At 37.8% G+C, this 22912-nt stretch overlaps 1 protein-coding gene and 1 long non-coding RNA gene across 4 annotated transcripts in view; one reads left to right on the top strand and one right to left on the bottom strand.

The window, feature by feature from the left end:
• Positions 1–22912, top strand: part of MCM9 (minichromosome maintenance 9 homologous recombination repair factor) — a 114979-nt gene that overhangs the window by 47910 nt on the left and 44157 nt on the right. The gene's annotated exons all lie outside the window — the stretch shown is intronic.
• Positions 6127–22912, bottom strand: part of LOC129534539 (uncharacterized) — a 43708-nt gene continuing 26922 nt past the window's right edge. The window contains exon 4 of the long non-coding RNA XR_008681160.1: positions 6127–6169. This is a non-coding gene — a long non-coding RNA (uncharacterized lncRNA). The remainder of the gene's footprint in view (positions 6170–22912) is intronic.

Below are 22912 nucleotides of genomic sequence, written 5' to 3'. Positions count from 1 at the left end.
TATACTACTGCTACATTGTCTTGATAACCTTAGGTTTGTGTAGTATGTTTTGAAAGCAGGAAGTGTGAGTCCTCCAACCTTGTTCTTTTTTTTCAGTATTGGCTATTTTGCATCCCTTGAATTTTCATATGAATTTTAGGATCACTCTATCAATTCTGCAAAGAAGCCACCTGGGATTGTGATAGGGATTGCATTGAATCTATACATCCCTTTGGGGAGTATTGCCATCTTCATGATGCTGCCTTCCAATCAGTAAACATGAGTTCACCTTTAATTTCTTTGAGTAATGTTTTGTAGTTTTCCTTCTTTCTTTTTTTGAGATAGGATCTTGCTCTGTTTTTTAGGCTGGAGCACAGTGGCACAATGATAGCTCACTGCAGTCTTGAACTTCTGGGCTCAGGCGATCCCCCAACGTCAGCCTCCAGAGTAGCTAGGACTACAGGTGTGTGTGTGTGTGTGTGCCACCACATCCGGCTAATTTTTTGAAATTTTTCATAGAGACTAGGGTCTCACTGTGTCGCCCAAGCTGGTCTCAAACTCCTGGCCTCAAGCCACCCTCCCACTTCAGCCTCTTGAAGTGCTGAGATTACAGCGTGAGCCACTACACCTGGCCTGTTGTTTTCATAGTATAAGCTTTGTACATTCTTGATTAAATTTATTCCTACATATTTTATTCTTTTTGATGCTATTGTAATGGAAATATTTCTCTAAATTCGGATTCTTCTTTGCCAAGTGTGTAGACATAGAATTGATTTTTTTTTTTTTTGGTATCTGTCAGTCTAGCTGAGGTCATTTATTAGTTCCAATAAATTTCTAGTGGATTTCTTAGGATTTTGTGTATACAAGATCATGTCATCTGTAAATAGAGATAGTTTTATTTCTCCCTTTTCCTTCTGGATGCCTATTGTTTCTTTTTCTTTCTCTCTCTCTCTCTCTTTTTTTTTGGCCTAATTTCTCTGTCTATAACCTGCAGTACAATGTTGAATAGACATAGTGACAGCAAACATCTCTGTCTTGTTCCTGATCTTAATGGGAAAATTTTCAGTCCTTTATCACTAAAAATGATACTAGCTGTGTTTTTTTTAGATGCTTCTTGTCAGGTTGAGGAAATTCCTTTTTGTTCTTAGTTTGTTGAATGTTTTTATCATGAAAGGGTATTGAATTTTGTCAAATGCTTTTCCTGCTTCTATTGAGATGATCATGTTTTTTTTTTTTTTTTTGGTCCCTTATTCTACTAACGAGAATACCATATTGATTGATTTTTCAGGTGTTAAATGAACCTTGCATTCCTGGAGTGAATTCCACTTGGTCATGGTGTATAATCCTTTCTACATAATGCTAGATTTAGTTTGCTAGTATTTTGTTGAGGATTTTTGCATTTGAATTCATAGGTGATATTGATCTTTAGTATTCTGGTGATGTCTGTGTCTGATTTTTGGTGTGTGGGCAATACTGCCTATAGAATGAATTAGGAAGTGCTTCTCCCTCTTTTCTCTCTATAGAAGAGTTTGTGAAAATTTGGTGTTTGATTCTTTAAATTTTCGGTGGAATTCACTAATGAAGTTATCTGTGTTGTTTTTCTTTATGGGTGGTTTTAAAAATTATTATTACTAATATTGCCTCTTTGTTTATAGTCTATTCAGGTTGTTTTTTCTCCTTGAGTTAGTTTCAGTAGTTGGTATCATTCTAGGGATTTGTCAGTTTCATCTAAGTTACTTAATTGGTTGATGTAAAATTGTTTACACTGTTCCCTTACAATCCTTTTGACTTCTGTAAAGTCAGTAATAATGCCCCATCTTTGATTCCTGACTTTACTAATTTGATTCTTTCTTTTTTGTTTGGTCAGCCTAACTAAAGGATTGTCAACTTTTAGTTTCATTAATTTTCTCTATTTTTATTCTCTATTTCAGTAATTTCTGCTCTAATATTTATTATTTCCTTCCTGTGCTTGCCAATAGTTTAGTTTACTCTTCTTTTTTCCAGTGTCTTAACGTAGAAGCTTAGATTACTGATTTGAGATCTTCTTTTTTATTTTATTTTTATTTATTTATTTATTCATTTTTGAGGTGGAGTCTCACTCTGTCTCCCAGGCTGGAGTGCTCTATCTCCCATGCTGGAGTGCAGCGGCGCAATCTCAGCTCACTGTAAACTCCGCCTTCCGGTTCACCCCGTTCTCCTGCCTCAGCCTCCTGAGTAGCTGGGACTACAGGCGCCCGCCACCACGCCTGGCTAATTTTTTGTATTTTTAGTAGAGACGGGGTTTTGTTAGCCAGGATGGTCTCGATCTCCTGACCTTGTAATCCACCCACCTCGACCTCCTAAAGTGCTGGGATTACAGGTGTGAGCCACCGCGCCCAGCTGGCTATTGTTTTAATATTAGGTTCTTTGTTGATCTGCCTAGTTTTATTATCCTTATGAGTTGATGATTTTATCCTTTTAAAATGCCCATTTTAATTGCTAATAATTTTTTTAATTTAAAAATCTTTTGTCTGATATTAGTATAAATACTCCGGCTTTCTCATTGATATTTACATACGTATGTTTTTCCATCCTTTTACTTTCAACCCATTTCCTTCTTTGAATCTAAAATACCTCTTGTAGATAGCATATAGTTGGTTTTTCTTTTTTGTATCCATGCTGTCAATATATGCCTTTTGATTGGATTATTCAGTCCATTCACATTTGATGTTACTGATATGGTTGTATTCCTATCTGCTATTTTATATTTTGTCTTCTATATGTCTCAAGTCATTTTGTTTTTTTTAAATTCCTTTTTTACTGCTTTCCTTTGTATCAAATGAATATTTTCTAGTATAGCATTTTTTATTTCTTTAATGATTTTTCTCTATTTTTGTTATGATTTCCTTAGTGGTTGTTATAGGGCTTACTTAATGTATCAGTGTTTCAGATGTAGACTTATTTTATTTCACTGAGATACAGAAATGTTACCCCTGTGCAATTCTATACCATTTTCCCCTTTTTATGCTATAATTGTTACACATATTTCATCTGTATATGTTACAAACACAAAAATACATTGGTATAATTATTGTTTTATGTAATTTTATACCTTTTGAAGAAGCTCAGAAAAGAAGGAAGAGCAAGAGTTTGTTATATTAACTTTCTTAATTACTATTTCTGGCTCTCTTCATTTGTTCTTGTAGATTTGAGTTACCATCTGGAGTCATTTCCTTAATCCAATATAGCTTTCTTTCCACCTGCATTCTTTTGCTGTTACTGCCAAATATATTGCATTTCTATATGTTATAGGCCCAACAATACAATTATATACTTTTTTATACAATTGCTTTTAAAATCAGTTTAGAAAAGATATGTTTCTCTAAACTGTTTTTTCTAGTTACATAATTACCTTTGCCAGTGCTCATTCTTTTTTCAATTTGAATTATCACCCAGAGAGATTTGCTTTCAGCTTAAAGAACCTCCTTTAGTAATTCTTTTAAGGCATGTCTGCTAGCTACTGATGCTCCCAGTTTTTGTTTATCTGGGAATGTCTTTATTTTTCCATAATTTTTGAAAGATAGTTTTGCTGGATATCAGACTCCGGGTTGGATTTTTTTTTTTTCTTTCAGCACTTTGAATATGTAATCCCACTGCCTCTGGCCTCCACTGTTTCTGATTAGAAGTCAGCTCTTGATTTTATTGTGGCTCCCTTATAAATGAAGAGTTGTTCTCTTATTGATTTAAAATTTTCTCTTTATCTTCAGTTTTCAGCATTTCTGCTATGATTTATGGGTGTGGATTTTTTAAAACATACATCCTACTTGGATTTTGTTGAGCTTCTTGAATGTATAGTCTATTGTTTTTCATCAAATTTGGAGAGTTTTCAGTCATTTTTTTCTAACTTTTTTTCTACTCCTTTTAGTTCCCCTCCTTCTGGTACTCCCAATATAGGTATATTATTCTGATTAAAGGTGTACAACATTTCTTTGACACTCTGCTCATTTTTTATCTTGCCCTTTACCTCTGTTCTTTGGATTGCATAATTTCAACTGATTTCTCTTAAAGTTTGCTGACTTTTTCTTCTGCAATTTCAGGTTGACTCTTGAGCTATCTTAGTGAATTTTTTGTTTCAGTTATTGTACATTTCAAATCCAGAATTCTTACTTGGTTTTTAAAAATCCTTTTTATCTCTTTATTGATATTCTCTATTTGTTGAGACATTGTCATCATCCCTTTTTTTTTTCTTTTTTTGCATCTTTGAGCACATGTAAAATGGCTACTTTGAAGTCTTTGCCCGCTACATTTGAAATCTGGATCCTCTCACAGGCAGCTTCTGTTGTCTGCTTTTTCTCCCTGTGTGTGGGCCACATTTTCCTGTTTCTTTGCACATCTTATACTTCTTTGTTAAAAACCGGATATTTTAATTTAATGTATTATACCAGTTCTTTATATTAATTCTCCTCCAGGCCTCGTTTTTTATCCTTTTTTTTATTGTTGTTTGCTTGTTTAGTAACTTGGCTAGGTTCTTTTCTTGAAGTCTGTGTCTCCTCACAGTGTGAAGTTGCTGATGTTACTCCTCAGAGGCAACAGCCTTTACGTGTGTACAGTCACTCTTAGGATGATAATTTTAACCAACCTTTCCTTGACTCTCTCCTTGATCTCTGTTAAGCTATCTGCGCTGTTTGGTGTCATACTCAGCTGGTAGGCCCTAATTGTTGACTGTTCTGTTCTTTCTGGCAATGCCCTGGGGATAAGTTGCTCAGCACTCTGGTCCAATTAAATTTGGTCAGGGATACTTTTTGAATCCACTATTTGAGGTTTGTTCTGACCCCAGAAGTGCTCTTGTTGGCTGTTTTCCTGGTTCTCTATGGTAAACTAGCTGGGCTATGGTTTAGCATATAGCTGTAATAGAGCTACCAGCCTTTTTATTACTTGCTACCAAAATCTCCATTAGGCTTGAATTTCCCTGCACTGTGTTCCAAATAAAGTCAGTTTCTTGTGGGGGAAGATTCAGATTTCCCTTTCCCTGTTTTTGTGGACTCTCTCTCCCCCTGGTCAAACTCTCTGAGCTACTGCTCCAGCCAGGGGGTGGAAATGGTAGCCTCTGCCCTTATTGGCTTTGTCTTTCCAGGTGGAACCTTTACCTTATGAGTGAGCTGGATTGAAGGCGTTTGGGGTGCCCAGGATTCTTTGCCTGTCACACCTGGGGTAGATCCTCTACTCTGTGCGTTGGGATTGGGTGGAGGAAGGAAGATCGTGACCTCTTGGCCACAGTCACCAGGAATTTAGCCTCTGTACCTCACACGTGGAGGGGATGAGAAATGCTTTCTACCCCTCCTGGTACGATATCTTATCCCTTGATTAAGAGCTCATAGGGAGCTCCTCTTCTTGACCACATTGACCTGTAGTGAAGCCTCCATCCAGCTAAGCAAGAAGAGAAGGGGAGAGGCAGGAAAGCAGGTCATGATTTAAGTGTCATAGACTCTCACTATTCTTACGAAGTTTTAGATTTCAATGAATAAATGTTTCTTCATTTACTGTATGCCCTTAGATTTTCCATAGTCTATATAAATGGTTGGATTTTTAAAAATAATTTTCACCAGTTATACTTGCTTCAGTGAGGAGGATGTCCATGGAGCTCCTCACACTGCCATTGCAGAAGTGAAACCTCTGAAGTGATGTTTTTAACGCTGTTTTCACTGTTCAGTTTTTCTAAGTGCAGTCATTATTCCTGGTTTGCTAGTAATCTCTGGTGCCATTTTTCCTCCCTTAGTGTTTTTAATGAAGCTTTATTTGGCCACTAGTTCCATGTCCTCATAGAGAAAATGTAATACTTATACAATAAATTCCGCACATTGACTCGCTCACTGAATTTTACCATAGGATACAAACAAACTACAAGTAAACAGGAAGATGAGTGCTGTTTTTTGGAAGGGTGTGTATAAATATGTATTGACTGGAGGTACTAGTTGGGAAATGGAAAGTTTCAAGGAGGAAGGAAACGTTCTTATCTAGTTGCGGAGGGAGGCAGGATTGAAAAAGGTAGGGCTCAGGAAAGTTAGGGTGTATAAATTAAACATTATTATAAAATTATACTTAATCCTTGGCTGACATAGTACTTCAGTGCGTTATGCTTACTTTAGTGCATGCAGTAGTTCATCCGGGGTTTTGCTTTGCATGATTTCAATTTCCCATAGTCAGTCACTGTCTGAAAATAGATGAGTTTATTACAGTAAGATATTTTGAGAAAGACCACATTCACATAACTTTTATTGCAGTATATTGTTATAATTGTTCTATTATTATTTTTTGTTAATCTCTGTGCCTAATTTATAAATTACCTTATCTTAGGTTTGTATGTGTAGGAAAAACATAGTGTGTATAGGGTTCAGTACTAGCCACACTTTCAGGCATGCACTGGGGGTCTTGGAACGTATCCCCTGTGGATAAGGAGAGACTACTATACTTTGATATTAACAATAAATGTTTGCTGAATTGTTGAACACAGGAATCCTCTACAAGAAGAGAGAATGAATTGGTACTCATCCCTTTGTCCCCTGGCTGCCTTCTACTAACTTCCCTATTCCAGTACTAAAAACCCAAAGTTTGAAAGGAAAGACATCTTAAATATAATCACCTTTTAATCATTAGAAGTACTATTTATTTCCCTCTTCTTGCCTCTCATAAGACAGAGACAAAGAGACAACTTTGTTTTCCTTCTGTCTTTTGCATTCAAGGAATTAACAAAAGTGGGAAGAAATACTTAGGTGTCTTAGTTTTTAATTACCTTTGCCACAGATTTCAGGAAATGGCTGAAAGGCCTTTCTGTACTGCTAAGAGACAGATTTAGAAGGGATTTTTAGAACCTTTAGTCCTTTAGGCAGTTACCTACTCATTGCATAAATACCTTTTTATACTATCCTGACAAATGGACATTCTACTTTGACTTACTTTGATGAAAAGTTCACTATTTTGTAAGGCAGCTCATTCCTCTTTAAACACCTCGAGTTTCCAACAGTTCCTTGTAAACTTCTACATGTTAGTCTCAGTTAATTTCTTTTGAAGCTGCTACAAATTTATCTAATTCCTCTTCCATAGGAGAGTTTTCAGAGTATATAAAAATTTCAATTCCCTGTATTTTTTTTAAATTAGGCTAAACAGACCCAGTGTTACAAACCGTTCTTTAAATGGTATTATTTGCATGTCCTTCATTATTTCATTGCCCTTTTTATTCTTTCTTTTTCTTTTCTTTGGTGTTGTTTTTTTTTTTGTTGTTGTTTGTTTGTTTTGTGCAATCTCACTCTGTTGCCCAGGCTGGAGTGCAGTGCATGATCTCGGCTCCACCTCCCAGGTTCAAGTGATTCTCCTGCCTTGCCTCCCAAGTGGCTGGGATTACAGGGACCCACCACCACGCCTGGTTAATTTTTGTGTTATTAATAGAGACAGGGTTTCACCATGTTGGCCAGGCTGGTCTCAAACTCCTGACCTCAAGTGATCCACCCACCTCAGCCTCCCAAAGTGCTGGAATTGCAGGCATTAGCCACTGCACCCAGCGTAGTCTTTCTATTAGTTTTTTTTTTAAATTTGATGTCCCAACATGGACGTTAAAACACTAGATCAATAATTGGCATCCTTTTTCTGTAAAAGGCCACCTACTAGTATTTTTTATTCTGATGGCAGTATAATGTCTATCACAACTACTTACCTCTGCCATTATAATATGAAAGCAGCCATAGACAGTATGTAAACAAATTAGCATGACTGTATTCAAATAAAATTATATTTCCAAAAACAGGTAGCTAGGCCACATTTTGTGCATAGATCCTCTAGAAGTTGTCTAACCGATGCGGAATCTAATGTGATTATATCTACACTTGTGAATGCTATTCTTGTGTTAATGCATTTTTAAGATCATATTCAGATATTTTGACTGATATTAGTATAGCTTCCTCAATTCTGTTTTGGTTATTGTTTGAACAAAATATCTTTCTCTGTCCTTTCACTTTTAACCTATTTGTGCCTTTAAGTCTAAAGTGTGTCTCTTGTAGACAGCACATAGTTGGATCATGGGTTTTGTTTTGTTTTTTCCCCTCCATTCTAACAACCTTTGCCTTTTCATGAAGTAGTTCATCTGTTTCCATTTAATGTAATTACTCACAAGGCAGGATTCATGTATACTATGCTCCTCTTTGTTTTCTACATGTCTTATGTCTTCTTTGTTCTTAACATTCCTCCATTTCTGCCTTCTTTTGTATTTTTTGTCTGTTTTGTTTTGTTTTTGAGACAGGGTCTTCCTCTGTTGCCCAGGCTGGAATGCAGTGGTATGATCTTGGCTCACTGCAGCCTCCACCTCTTGGGCTTAAATGATTCTCCCAACTCAACCTCCCAAGTAGCCAGGACTACAGGTGTGCGCCACCTGCCCAGCTAATTTTTGTATTTTTAGTAGAGACGGGGTTTTGTCATGTTGCCCAGGCTGGTCTTGAATGTCTGAGCTCAAGCAATCCACCCACCTCAGCCTCCCAAAGTGCTGGGATTACAGGTGTAAGCCACTGTGCCCAGCCTCTCTGGCATTAAATATATTAAATATATATTTTCTAATGTATTATTTTAATACCCTTCTTGTTTCTTATATATTTAAAGATATTTTCTAAATAGTTGCCTTGGGGGTTATTACCAACTTTTTAATTTAAAGCAGTTTAGTTCAGATTAATGCCAATTCAATTTTCATAGTGTGTAAAAATTTGTTACAATATAATTCTGTTCCCTTTTCTTTGTGCTATTACTGTCATACAAATTATACCTTCATATGTTATAAGCCACTCAACACATTTTATAATTTGTGCTTATACAATTTTCTTTCAAATCAGATAAAAGAAAAAAGTTACAAAGTTACAGTTATGCTGTCTTTCATTTTTACCTATATAGTTATCTTTATTGGTGCATTCTATTTCTTCACGTAGGGTTGAATTACCATCTTAGTGTTTTTTCATTTCAGCCTGAAAGACTCCTATAGTATTTCTTATAGGTCTATTAGCATTAATTTGTTTTTGCTTTTTTTTTAACTTTACATTAATTAAATTGTAGACTATGTATTTTTTGATCAGTATTATCTTTTAATATTCTCTCCATATTGTGTTTAGCTGTACAATACTTTATTTTGTTTTTGTTTTTCTGTTTTGAGGCAGGGTCTCGCTCTGTCACCCAGGCTGGAGTGCAGTAGTGTTATCATAGCTCACTGCAGCCTGGAACTCCTGGGCTCAAGCAGTCTTCTTGTCTTAGTCTCCCAAATGGCTAGGATTACAGTCATGCACCACCATGCCTTGCTAATTTTTTAAATTTTTGTAGAGATGAACTCTCACTCTGTTGCCCAGGCTTGTCTTGAACTCCTGACCTCAAGTGATCCCTCATTCTCAGCCTCCTAAAGTGTTGAGATTACAGGTGAGAGCCACCACACCAGGCCTAGTACTTTGTTTTTTAATTGTTATGCATTATTCCACGGTCTGAATATACCACAATTTATTCATCTGTTCTGTTGATAGCCTTTTCAGTTGTTTCCAGGTTTAACTATTATGAAGAATTTTATGATGAGCCCTCTTCTACCTATCTGTCTCCTGGTGCAGATGGTCACAATCTCTGTATGGAACAGACTTGGCAGTGAAGTTTCTGAGGTACATGAGTATGTATAACTGAAACTTTTGTAGATATTGCCAAACTCTTTTCCAAAATAGTTGTATCAGTTATTATTCCCATTAGTAGCACATGAGAGTTGACTTTGCCTCACAACCTTGCCAGTATTGCACTGTCAGATTTTTAAATACTTAACCATACTTGTGGACATGTAATGGCATTACACTGTAGTTTTAATTTGAATTTTCCTTATTATTTATGAGGTTGAGCACCTTTTCATGTGTTTATTGACTTTCTCTTTCATGAAATACCTATTTTAAGTCCATTCTCCATTTTTCTATTAGGTTGTCTGTCTTTCTCTTAGTGGTTTTGGCTAGGTTATGTAGTACTGAGTAACAGACCACTTCAAAACTTAGCAGCTTATTTTGTTTACAGATCTGCAATTTGGGCAGGTTTTTTCTGTTCCATGTGCATCAGCTGTGGCAGCTCATCTGGGGGCTGGAGGATCCACTTTCAAGATAGCTACTCATATGCTTGGCACATTGGTGCTGACTGTAGGTTGGGAGCTCACCCTGGGCTGTGGGTCCTTGGTCCTCACTTTCTGTCCACACAGGCCTCTCTGTAGGTTGCTTAGGCTTCTTTACAACATAGTGGCTGGACTCTAAAATCTAGCATTCCAAGAAAACAAGTCAGAAATGTCTAGCATTTTAACAATCTAGCCTTGAAAATCACATGGCATTGTTTTCACCATACTGTATGGGTCAAGGCAGTCACAAAGCTCTGCCCTGATTCAAGGGGAGGGAATATATTGAACATAATTTTATGTGCTTATTTGCCATGTGTATATTTTCTTTTGTGAAAGGACTGTTCAAATTTTTTTGCTTAGTTTTTCAGTGAGGTTTTGTTTACTTCTTACTGAGTTTTGCAAATTCTTTATATATTCTGTGTACAAGTCCTTTATCAGATAAAGGATTTGCAAATACTTTCTCCCAATCTGTTGCTTATCTTTCACATTTTCTTAACATTGTAGAAGAACAAACATTTTTAACTTCGGCGAGGATCAACTTATAATTTTTCTTTGCGTACTGTGCCTTTGATGTCATATGTAAGAAATCTTTGCCCAACTCAGGGTCACAACAGTTTTTTCTTAATAATTAATAAAATTTGTTTTTTAGAGTAGTTTTAGGTTTACAACAAAGCTGAACAGAAACTATAGTTCCTATATGCTCCCTCCCTGCCATGCATACAACCTTCTCTAGTGTCAGCTAGTTTCAGAGTGGTACATTCATTACAACCGATAAACCAACAATGACACATCATTGCTACCCAAATTCTATTATTTACATTAGGATTCACTCAGTGTTGTACATTCCATGGGCTTTGGCAAATGTATAATGACACATATCCACCATTATGGTATTGTACAAAATAGTTTTACTGCCCCCAAATCCTCAGTGATCTGCCTGTTCATCCCTCATCCCTCTTTCCCTTCAACCCCTGGCAACCACTGATCTTTTAAATATCTCCATAGCTTTACTTTTTCAAGAATGTAATATAGTTGGAATCATACAGTATGTAGTATTTCCAGATTGGCCTCTTTTACTTACTAACATATGCTATTAAGGTTACTCCATGTCTTTTCATGCTCTGATAGCTCATTTGTGTTTAACAATGAATGATATTTTATTGTCTGATGTATTACAGTTTATCCATTTACCTACTGAAGGACAAGATGGTTGCCCCCAAGTTTCGGCAATTATGAATAAAGCTTCTATAAACACCTGTGAGCAGGTTTTTATGTGCATATAACTTTCCAGTGCCTTATGTAAACACCACGGAGCACAACTGCTGGGATGTATGGTAACGATCTGTTTGCTTTTGTAAGAAACTGCCAAATTGTCTTCCAAAGTGGCTGTGCCATTTTGCATTCCCAGAAGCAATAAATGACAATTGCTGTTGCTGCACATCCTCACCGTCACTTGGTGTTGTCAGTTCTTTGGATTACAGTCATTCTAAGATGTGTAAAGATGTCATTATTATTATTATTATTATTTTAATTATTATTATTATTTTTATGAGACAGGGTCTCACTCTGTTGCCCAGGCTGGAGTGCAGTGGTATGAACATGGCTCGCTGCAGCCTTGACCTCCTGGGCTCAAGTGATGCTCCCACCTTAGTCTCCTGAGTAGCTGGGACCATAGACATGTGCCACTATGCCTGGCTAGTTTTTGGTATTTTGTAGAGACAGGGTCTCCCTGTGTTTCTGGGCTACTATTGAAACACATACTGCTCAAGCAATATGCCTGCTTTGGCTTCCCAAAATGCTAGGATTACAGATGTGAGCCACTGCGCCCAGCTTGTGCTGGAAGTTTGATTAGCTTGGGTTGAATCTGTAGAACAAGTTAAGAAGAACTGACATCTTGACAATATGAAGTCTTCCTATTCATGAAAATGGAATATCTTTTCATTTATATAGATCTTCTTTGATAACATCAGACCTTTCCTCTTGTAAATCTTGTAGGTATTTAATTCATTTATACCCATTTCATTTTGAGGGGGGCTAATGTAAATGGTAATTTTGTTTGTTTGTTTGTTTTTGAGACGGAGTTTCACTCTTGTCGCCCAGGCTGGAGTGCAATGGCGCGATCTTGGCTCACTGCAACCTCTGCCTCCTGGGTTCAAGCGATTCTCCTGCCTCAGCCTCCCAAGAAGCTGGGATTACAGGTGCCTGCCACCATGCCCAACTGGTTTTGTATTTTTAATAGAAACGGGGTTTCACTATGTTGGCCAGGCTGGTCTCGAACTCCTGACCTCAGGTGATCCACCCGCCTCAGCCTCCCAGAGTGCTAGGATTACAAGCGTGAGCCACTGTGCCCAGCCAATGGTAATGGGTAATGTATTTTTAATTTCAAATCACCTTGTTCATTCTTGATATATAGGAAAGCAATTGACTTTTACATATTAACCTGCAACCTTGCTATAATCACTTATTAGTACCATGAGTATTTTTTTCTCAGTTTGTTCAGACATCCTACATAGATGATTATATTATCTGCGAACAAAGAACATTTTATTTTTTCCTTCCCAATCGGTATACCTTTTGTTCCTTTTCTCATCTTATTTTATTAGCTAAGACTTGGAGTACAAAGTTGAAAAGCAGTGATGAGAAAGGACATCTTTACCTTGTTCCTGATCTTGGTGGGAAAGCTTCAAGTTTCTTACCATTACCTTTGATGTTAGCTGCAGATTTTTTGTAGAGAGTCTTTATAAAGTTGAGGAAGTTGCTCCTCTATTCTTAGTTTTCTGAGAGTTTTTTGTTGTTGTTGTTTAATCATGAGTGGCTGTTGGATTTTGTCAGATGCTTTTTCTGCATCTATTGATGTTGTGATTTTTCTTTGTTAGGCCATTTTATCAACGGCCTGATGATTATATTAATTGATTTTTTTTTTTTTTTTGACACAGGGTCTCATTCTGTTGTCCAGGCTGGAGTGCAGTGACTCAGTCTTGGCTCACTGCAACCTCTGCCTTCCAGGTTCAAGTGATCCTCCCACCTCAGCCTCCTGAGTAGCTAGGACTACAGGCATGCACCACCATGCCTGTCTAATTTTTGTATTTTTTGTAGAGATGGGGTTTCACCATGTTGCCCAGGCTGGTCTTTGAACTTCTGGGCTCAAGCAGTCAGCCCATTTTTGCTCCCAAAATGCTGGGATTATAGGCATGAGCCACCACCCCCAGCCTTAATTGATTTTTTTAACGTGATTATACCTAGGATAAATCACACTTGTTCATGGTGTACAATTCTTTTTATACATTGTGGATTAGATTTGCTAATATTTTGTTAAAGATACTGGCATCTATGTTCATGAAAGATATGGACTGCAGTTTTCTTGTAATGTCTTTATCTGGTGTGGTATTAAGGTAATGTTGGCCTCATACAATGAGCTAGGAATCATTCCCTCTGCCTCTGTATTATGAAAGAGATTGTAGAGAGTCATGTCATTTCTTCCTTAAATATTTGGTAAAATTTACCAGTGAACCCATCTGGTCCTGGCGTTTTGTGTTTTGGAAGGTTATTAGTTACCGATTCAACATCATTAGTAGATATAAGCCTATTCAGATTGTCTGCTTCTCCTTGTGTAAGTTTTGGCAGATTGCATTTTTTAAGAATTGGTCCATTTCATCCAAGTTATCAAGTTTGTGGGCAGAGTTGTTTGTTTATATGTTCTTTATTATGCTATAATGTTCGTGGGATTTGTAGTGATGTTCTTTCATTTCTAATATTTGTAATTTATGTCTCTTCTATTTTTGTCTTCATTATCCTGTCCAGAGGCCGATGAATTTTATTGATCTTTTCTAAAAACCAGCTTTTGGTTTTGTTGATTGTCATTGTTTTCTGTGTAGACTTCCTTTCTTCTCTTCTCTTTTCTCTTCTTTTCTTTTCTTCCTCTTTTCCCCTTCCCTTTCTCTTTCCTTTCCCTTTTCCTTCCCTTCCCCTTCCCCTTCCCCTCCCCCTTCCCCTCCCTTCTTCCCTTCCTGTCTCACTGTGTTACCTAGGCTGGAGTTCAGTGGTGCAGTCACAGCTCATTGCAGTCTCCACCTCTCAGGCCCAAGTGGTCCTCTCACCTCAGCCTCCTGAGTAGCTGACACTACAGGTGTGTGCCACCACACCTGACTAATTTTTAAAATAATTTTGGTAGAGATGGTGTCTCACTTTGTTGCTCAGGCTGGTCTCTAACTTCCGAGCTCAAGAGATCCTCCCACCTCAGCTCTGCAAAATGCTGAGATTACAGGCGTGAATCATTCCACTTGGCCTCTGGTTTTCAATTTCACTGATTTCTTTTCTGATTAAATTTTTTTTTCTGCTTACTTTGTATTTCATTTGGCCTTCCTTTTTTTCCCTAAGATGAGAACTTAGATTATTGATTTTTGTATCTTCTTTCTTTTCTAGTGAATTCATTCAGTAGCACTAATGTCGCTCTAAGTGCTTTTGCTGTATCCTACAACTTTTGATAAGTTGTGTGTGTGTGTTTTTTTTAGGTTTTTAAAATTATTTAAAAACTTCTTTTTCTGTAGAGATAGATTGCATCTTGATGTATTGTTCAGGCTGGAGTATAGTGGCTATCCTCCAGGCACAATCATTGTGCACTACAGCCTTGAACTCCTGGCCTCAAGTGATCCTGCTGACTCAGCCTCCTGAGTAGCTGAGATTACAGGTGTATGCCATCAAGTCATGTTTTTATTTGCATTTAGTTGAAAATGTTTTTAAATTTCTCTTGAAATTTCTTCTTTGAACCATGTGTTATTTAGAACTGTTTTGTTCAGTCTTCAGATATTTTGGGATTTTCCAGCTATCTTTTTGTTATTCTTTTCTTTTCTTTTTTTGAGATGGAGTCTTGCTCCATCGCCCAGGCTGGAGTGCAGTGGCACAATCGGCTCACTGCAAGCTCCGCCTCCCGGGCTCACTCCATTCTCCTGCCTCAGCTTCCCGAGTAGCTGGGACTACAGGCGCCCACCACCACGCGTGGCTAATTTTTTTTGTACTTTTAGTAGATAGAGGGTTTCACCGTGTTAGCCAGGATGGTCTCAGTCTCCTGACCTCGTGATCCACCCGCCTTGGCCTCCCAAAGTGCTGGGATTACAGGCTTGAGCCACCGCACCTGGCCTTTATTATTTTCTAGTTTAATTTCCTTGTGATGCAAACACAGACATTGTATGATTTCCATCCTTTAAGATTTGTTAAGGTATGTTGTAGTCCAGAATGTGGTCTTTTGTTTGTTTGTTTGTTTTGTTTTTGAGACGGAGTCTCCCTCTGTCGCCAGGCTGGAATTCAGTGTTGCGATCTCTGCTGACTGCAGCCTTTGCCTCCCAGGCTCAAACCATTCTCCTGCCTCAGCCTCCTGAGTAGCTGGGACTACAGGGGCCCAACACCATACCTGGCTAATTTTTTGTAGAGACGGGGTTTCACCATGTTAGCCAGAATGGTGTCGATCTCCTGACCTCGTGATCCGCCCGCCTTGGCCTCCCAGTGTGCTGGGATTACAGGCGTGAGCCACCGCGCCTGGCCTTCTTTATTTTTGATGCTATTGTAATACTGTGTTGAACAGGAGTGATGAGAGTGGGCACCCTTATCTTCTTTGTGATCTTAGAGGAAAAGCCTTCAACTTTTCACCATTGTATGTAATGTTGGCTCTGGGTTTGTGATAGATGGCCTTTATTGTGTTGAGGAACATCCTTCTACCCCTAACTTGTTGAGAATTTTTATCCTGAAAGGATGTTAACTTTTGTCAAATGCTTTTTGTACATCTATTGAAATGATTTTATGGTTTTTGTCCTTCATTTTGTTAATATGGGGAATCATATTTATTGATTAGCATATGTGGAACCAACCTTGTAACCTGTGGATAAATACTACCTGATTATGGTGAATGATTCTTTCAGTGTATTGTTGAATATGGTGAGTGATTCTTTTAATATATTGTTGAATATGTTTTGTTATTACTTTGTTGAGATTTTTGTATCTCTGTTAATCAGTGATATTGGCCTGTAAATTTTTTTTGTAGTGTCTTTTTCTGGCTTTGGTATTAGTGTGATATTGGCCTCAAAAGATGAGTTCGGAATTCTCTTTCTCTCTAGTTTTTGGAAGAGTTGAGAAGGATTGGTATTAATTCTTCTTTATATGTTTGGTAAAATTCAGCCATGAAGCCTTCTGGTCCTGGGCTTTTCTTTGATGAGAGACTTTTAATTATTGATTCAACTTCTTTACTCATTCATCCATGCAGATTTTCAATAATTTCTTGGTTCAGTCTTGGTAGGTTATATATTTCTAGAAATTTGCCCAATTCTTCTAGGTGGTCAAATTTGTTGGCATGTAATTGTTCAGAGTAGTCTCTTATAATCCTTCATATTTCTGTATTATCAGTTATAATGTCCTTTTCATTTCTGATTTTGAGTCTTCTCTCTTTTTCCTCATGTAGCTAAGAGTTTGTCAATTTTATTTTTTAAAAGTCAACTCTTAGTTTTGTTTATCTTTTCTATTGTTTTTCTAGTCTCTATTTCTGCTCTGATATTTGTTATTCTCTTCCTTCTGCTAACATTGTGCTCAGGTTATTATTCTTTTTCTAGTCCCTTAAGGTGTGATGTTAGATTATTTGCAATATTTCTTCTTTTTTGATGTAGACATTTATTGTTATAAACTTCCCTCTTAGAACTGTTTTGGCTGCATTCCATAAGTTTTGTCATGTTGTGTTTTCATTTTGTCTCAAGATAAAAAAAACCCATTAATTTCTTCTTTGACCCAATAGTTGTTCAGAAGCATATTGCTTAATTTCCACTGTGTTAATTTTCCATGGTCCTTTGTGTTATTGAAGCAAGTTTCATATCATTGTGGTTGGAAAAGATACTTGACATGAATTCAGTTGTCTCAAATTGAAGACTTGTTTTGTGGTCTAACATGTGATGTGTCTTGGAGAATATTTTGTGTATTCCTGAGAAGAATGTGTATTCTGCTGCTGTTGAGTGGAATGTTCTGTATATGTCTGGTAAGTCCATTTGGTCTAAAGTATAGTTCAAGTCCAGTGTTTTCATATTGATTTTCTGTCTAAATGATCTGTCCAATGTTGAAAATGGGATGTTGAAATAACTTACTATTATTGTGTTGCAGGCTATGTCTCCTTTTAGACTTTTTAAAGTTTACTTTATATGTTAGGTGCTGTGATGTTGGGTGCATATATATTTACAGTTGTTTTACCCTCTTGATGGATGGATACCGTTCTTACTATATAATGATGTTCTTTGTCTCTTTTTGCAGTTTTTTTCCTTAAAGTCTGTTTTGTCTGAAATAAATGTAGCTACCCTAGACTTTTTTTGTTTCCATTTGCGTGGGATGTCTTTCTCCATCCCTTCACTTTCAGTCTGAGAGTCCTAAAGTTAAAGTGAGTCTCTTGTAGGCATCCTATGTTAGGTCTTTTTTATCCATTCAGCCACTCTATGCCTTTTGATTGGATAATTTAATCATTTACATTGAAAGTAATTACTGACAAGTAAGGACTTCCTAGTGCCATTTTTTAAATTGGCTTCTTTTTTTTTTTTTGTAAATCCTTTGTTTCTTTTTCCTCTCTTGCCTTCTTTGTGGTTTGATGACTTTCTATATTGGTATGCTTTGGATCTTTTCTCTTTTGTGTATCTGTTATAGGCGTTTGTTCTGTGTTTACCCTGAGGCTTATAGAAAATATACTTATAATAGGCCATTTTAAGTTGATGACACCTTAATTTTTTTTATTATTATACTTTAAGTTCTAGGGTACATGTGCACAATGTGCAGGTTTGATACATAGGTATACATGTACCATGTTGGTTTGCTGCACCCATCAACTCATCATTTACATTGGGTATTTCTCCTAATGCTATCCTTCCCCCAGTTCCCCACCCCCGGACAGGCCCAGATGTGTGATGTTCCCCACCTTGTGTCCAAGTGTTCTCATTGTTCAGTTCCCACCTATGAGTGAGAACATGTGGTGTTTGGTTTTCCATCCTTATGATAGTTTGCTGAGAATGATGGTTTCCAGCTTCATGTCCCTGCAAAGGACGTGAACTCATCCTTTTTTATGGCTGCATAGTATTCCATGGTGTATATGTGCCACATTTTCTTAATCCAGTCTATCATTGATGGACATTTGGGTTGGTTCCAAGTCTTTGCTATTGTGAATAATGCTGCCATAAACATACGTGTGTGTATCTTTATAGTAGCATGATTTGTAATCCTTGGGGTATATACCCAGTAATGGGATTGCTGGGTCAAATGATAATCCTAGTTCCAGATCCTTGAAGAATCACCACACTGTCTTCCACAATGATTGAACTAATTTATACACCCACGAACAGTGTAAAAGCATTCCTATTTCTCCACATCCTCTCCAGCATCTGTTATTTCCTGACTTTTTAATGATTGCCATTCTAGCTGGCGTGAGATGGTATCTCATTGTGGTTTTCATTTGCATTTCTCTAATGACCAGTGATGATGAGCATTTTTTCATGTATCTGTTGGCTGCATAGATGTCTTCTTTTGAGAAGTGTCTGTTCATATCCTTTGCCCACTTTTTGGTGGGGTTGTTTTTTTCTTTTAAATTTGTTTGAGTTCTTTGTAGATTCTGGATATTAGCCCTTTGTCAGATGGGTAGATTGCAAAAATTTTCTCCCATTCTGTAGGTTGCCTTCACTCTGAGGGCAGTTTCTTTTGCCGCACAGAAGCTCTTTAGTTTAATTAGATCCCATTTGTCTATTTTGGCTTTCGTTGCCATTGCTTTTGGTGTTTTAGTCATGAGGTCCTTGCCCATGCCTATGGATGACACCTTAATTTTTATCACATACACAAAGTCTACACTTTTATTTTTCCTCCTCACACATTTTGTATTTTTGATGTCATACTTTGTCTTTTTATAATTTGCATTCCTTAAAAATTATTGTAGCTTTAGTTCTTTTAACAGTTTAACCTTTTTATTAGAAATATAATTAATTGGCTGAGTGCAGTGGCTCACGCCTGTAATCCCAGCACTTTGGGAGGCCAAGGTGGGTGGATCACAAGGTCAGGAGTTCAAGACGAGCCTGGCCAACATGGTGAAACCCCGTCTCCACTAAAAATACAAAAATTAGCCAGACGTGGTGGCACGTGCCTGTAGTCCCAACTACTCTGGAGGCTGAGGCAGGAGAATTGCTTGAACCCAGGAAGTGGAGGTTGCAGTGAGCTGAGATCACACCATTGCATTCCAGCCTGGGCACCAGAGTGAGACTTCATCTCAAAAAAAAAAAAAAAAAAAAGAAAAAAGAAATATAATTAATTTACCCAACCCCATTGTACTACTAGAGTATTTTGGATTTGACAATATACAGTCATATATCACTTTACAATGGGGATACATTCTGAGAAATGCATTATTAGGTGATTTTGTCATTGTATGAACATCATTGAGTGTATTTACACAACCCTAGATGGTATAATCTACTATACACCTAGTCTACATGGTATACTCTTTTGCTCTTAGGCTACAAACCTGTACAGCATGTTACTGTATGGAATACTGTAGGCAGTTTGTGACACAATGATAAGTAATTGTGTATCTAAACATATCTAAATATATAAAATATACAGTAAAATTGCCATATAAAATTGCATAGGGTACTTATTGTGAATGAAGCTTCCAGGACTGGAAGTTGCGCTGGATTAGTCAGTGAGTGAGTAGTGAGTGAATATAAGGGCTTAGAACATTACTGTACACTTTTATATGACTAACGGAGCAGTACATTTGTTTACACCAGCATCACCACAAACACAAGTAATGCTTTGTGTTACAGCGTTATAATGGACGTCACCATCACTAGGCAATATGAGTTTTTCAGCTCCATTATAATTTTATGGGACCACTGTTGATGTCATTATGTAGCACATGACTATACTCTCTTATGTCTTCATGTTACTAATAGTGTCTTCTTCCTTCAGCATGAAAAACTCCCTTTAGCATTTTTTTTGTAAAAGAGGTCTAATGGTGGCAAATGCTTAAACTTTTCGTTTGAGAAAGTCTTTATCACCCCCTTTTTTTAAAAGACTGAATTGCTGAGTATAGTATTATTGGTTGATGGGTTTTTTTTTTCCTTTTAGGATGTTGAATGTATCATCTCACTCCCTTCTGACCTGCAAGGTTTCTCTTGAGAAATCCACTGATAGTCTTATGAGAAGGTTCTTTTGTATGTGATGATTTGCTTTTACTTTACTGCTTTCAACACTCTGTGTTTTAACTTTTTATAATTTTATTATGATTGTCTTGGCATAGGTTTCTTTGGATTTATCTTATTTGATATTGTTTGGGCTTCCTGTCTCTGGCTTTCTATCTTCTTACCCAGGCTTGGGAAGTTTTCTGCCATTACTTCTTTCGTTGTGTTTTCTATCCCTTTCTCTTCTTCTGGCATGCCAATAATGCGTAAGTTGTTTTACCTGATGGTGCCCCATAAATTGCTTAAGCTATCTTCACTTTTTCTTTTCTTTTTTCTCCTCAGACTGGATGATTTCCAGTAACCTGTCTCAAGTTAACCAATCTATCCTTCTACTGGATCTTACCTACTCTTAAACCCCTCTCTTGAATTTTTCTGTTAAGTTATAGTACTCTTCAGATATATGATTTTCAATTGATAATTTTATACTTTCTCTTTGTTGATGTTCTCAGTTTTTTCTTGCATTGCTCTGTTTACCCTGGTGAGCATCTTTTTGACCATTATTTTGAATTTTCTCTCAGGTACATCACATATCTCCACTTCACTTTGGTTAGTTTCTAGAGATTTACCATATTGTTTTCTTTGGAATATATTTCCTTGTTTCTTCATTTTCCATGACTCTCTATTTTGGTTTCTGTGTATTAGATAAGACAACTACCTCTCCCAGTCTTGTCAGACTTGTCTCATGTAGGAGAAAGATCTCACTAATCTGTCTGGCCAAAGATTTTAAGGTGCCTTTCAAATATTCGAGTTCATCCAGACTGTTGTCTCTGTTTAGGGTTGCACTGTGGAGCTTAAGATGTGCCATGTTCTGCCAGTACCTCAAGACAGGGAAGTTAGGAGCCAGATTATCTTAGATGTAGCTGGAAAGATTGGGGTGTTGGCTATGTGTTTCAATTACTTCCATCTTCATGGTGAAGCTGGATGTGGGTGTCTATTTCCCACTCTTTCTGTGCTAAGCCAGGTAGAGGATCTATGGCAAATGTCTGAACTCATGTTTAGACTGTGCCCTCAGATCCTGGGGAGATAGCTGCTGGATGTGGGCCCATTGTATGTCCACCTCTTTTTTCTTGGATCTAGGACCACTCAGGAATGCAAAGTCCCATCAACTCCCAGAGCTAGTTTGTTAAGAAGACAATACCTTGGGTGGAAGTTATAGAAGTTATGGCACTTGCTGTGTAATCAGACTTTTTTCACGTAGAATGGGGGAGGCCTAGATTTATCGTAGGGGTAAGCCAAAGGAAAGGATCATGAAGTGTCAAGCTCTGGTTTTGGCTGCTGCAGAGCTGTTTGTTTGCCCTGTTAGCTCCCCAGTGCAAGTCCATTAGAAGCCAGCTTGTCAAATGACCACTTGAAGTATGTTATAAGCCCCTTCTGGAGAGAAGATGGAAACTACATGTTCTCACCCCTTTTTGGGACTTTTCCAAGGGGATGTAGCCGTTAGAAGTGTTTGCACACTTGTTCAAGACCACCCCTTTGTTCTGTGATCTAAGGAGACTCACATATGCCTACTATCTTCTGCTGTCAGAGCTAAGAGTAGTTTAGAGAGGGAATATTTAGGGAGGTGCTATAAAAGTTGGAGCCCTTGATATGTGGCATAAACCCCATCTGAGGAGAAACAGCTGTTTTTAAAGCCCCTTCTCTGCACTGCCCCTATGGTATGACGTCCCTGAAATGCCTACATGCCCATATAAAACTGGCACTTTTTTCTGTGGTGCAGATAGACTCACATATACTTTGTTCCCTCTGGTTTCAGAGATAGGAAGCTTAGGACACAGTCCGTTAAGTGGGAGCTGTAAAATTGTGGGTGCTCAATATACAGTCAGACTCTCTTCCATGAGAGATTAATAAACCTGGAGTTACCTCTGGCATGAGCCAGGGGAGAAGACTCAAGAAGTGCCGGTCCACTTCTTAGGCTGTCAGCCAAGCTGTATTTGTCTGCCTCTTTAACTCCCTGAAGCAAGTTCGTTAGAAGACAAGCAGGCATGTAGCCACCAGAAGAGTGTGTTATAGATTCCTTCCAGGCAGAAAGAAGGGGCTGCATATTTTAGGCCCCTTCTCTGCACTGCTCTTGGGGGTTGAAGCCCCAGAAGTACTCGAGTGCCCATAGCAAACCACCACAATTTTACTGTGGTCTAGAGAGTCTTGGGTGTTTAATCCTCTTTGTTCTCAGAGCCGGTGAATTAAGAACCAGACCATGGGAAACCTTAGAGTTAGGGTTCTACATGTGAGTACAAATCCTCTTCTCCACAGGAAGAAGCTTGATATTAGGGAGTCATTTCCAGATAATGTGGAGCAGTGTCTAAGGCAGGGTCCTGTGCCTCAGCTTTTCCTTCCCATTTGATGTGGAAATTTTCTTAGTCGCCCAGTGTGTAGGAGTCTCTCAACTGGTCCATGACTTTCTCTCAGAGGGAACTGATTCGTGAATAGATGTTTATTTGGTGCTTTTATGGGTGGAGGGAGAGTCAGGAGCTTCCTGTTCTGCCATGTTGCTGACATCACCACCTCTTACCTTCTGCTTTTTAATGATTATTGTTGGAGTGATAAATCTTTCTCTGTCCTT

The sequence above is a fragment of the Gorilla gorilla genome, chromosome 5 (assembly GCF_029281585.2).
Source record: "Gorilla gorilla gorilla isolate KB3781 chromosome 5, NHGRI_mGorGor1-v2.1_pri, whole genome shotgun sequence".
Taxonomy (NCBI): domain Eukaryota; kingdom Metazoa; phylum Chordata; class Mammalia; order Primates; family Hominidae; genus Gorilla; species Gorilla gorilla.
The sequence above is the reverse complement of the archived record's forward strand: the minus strand, read 5'-3'. Positions and strand labels throughout refer to the sequence as shown.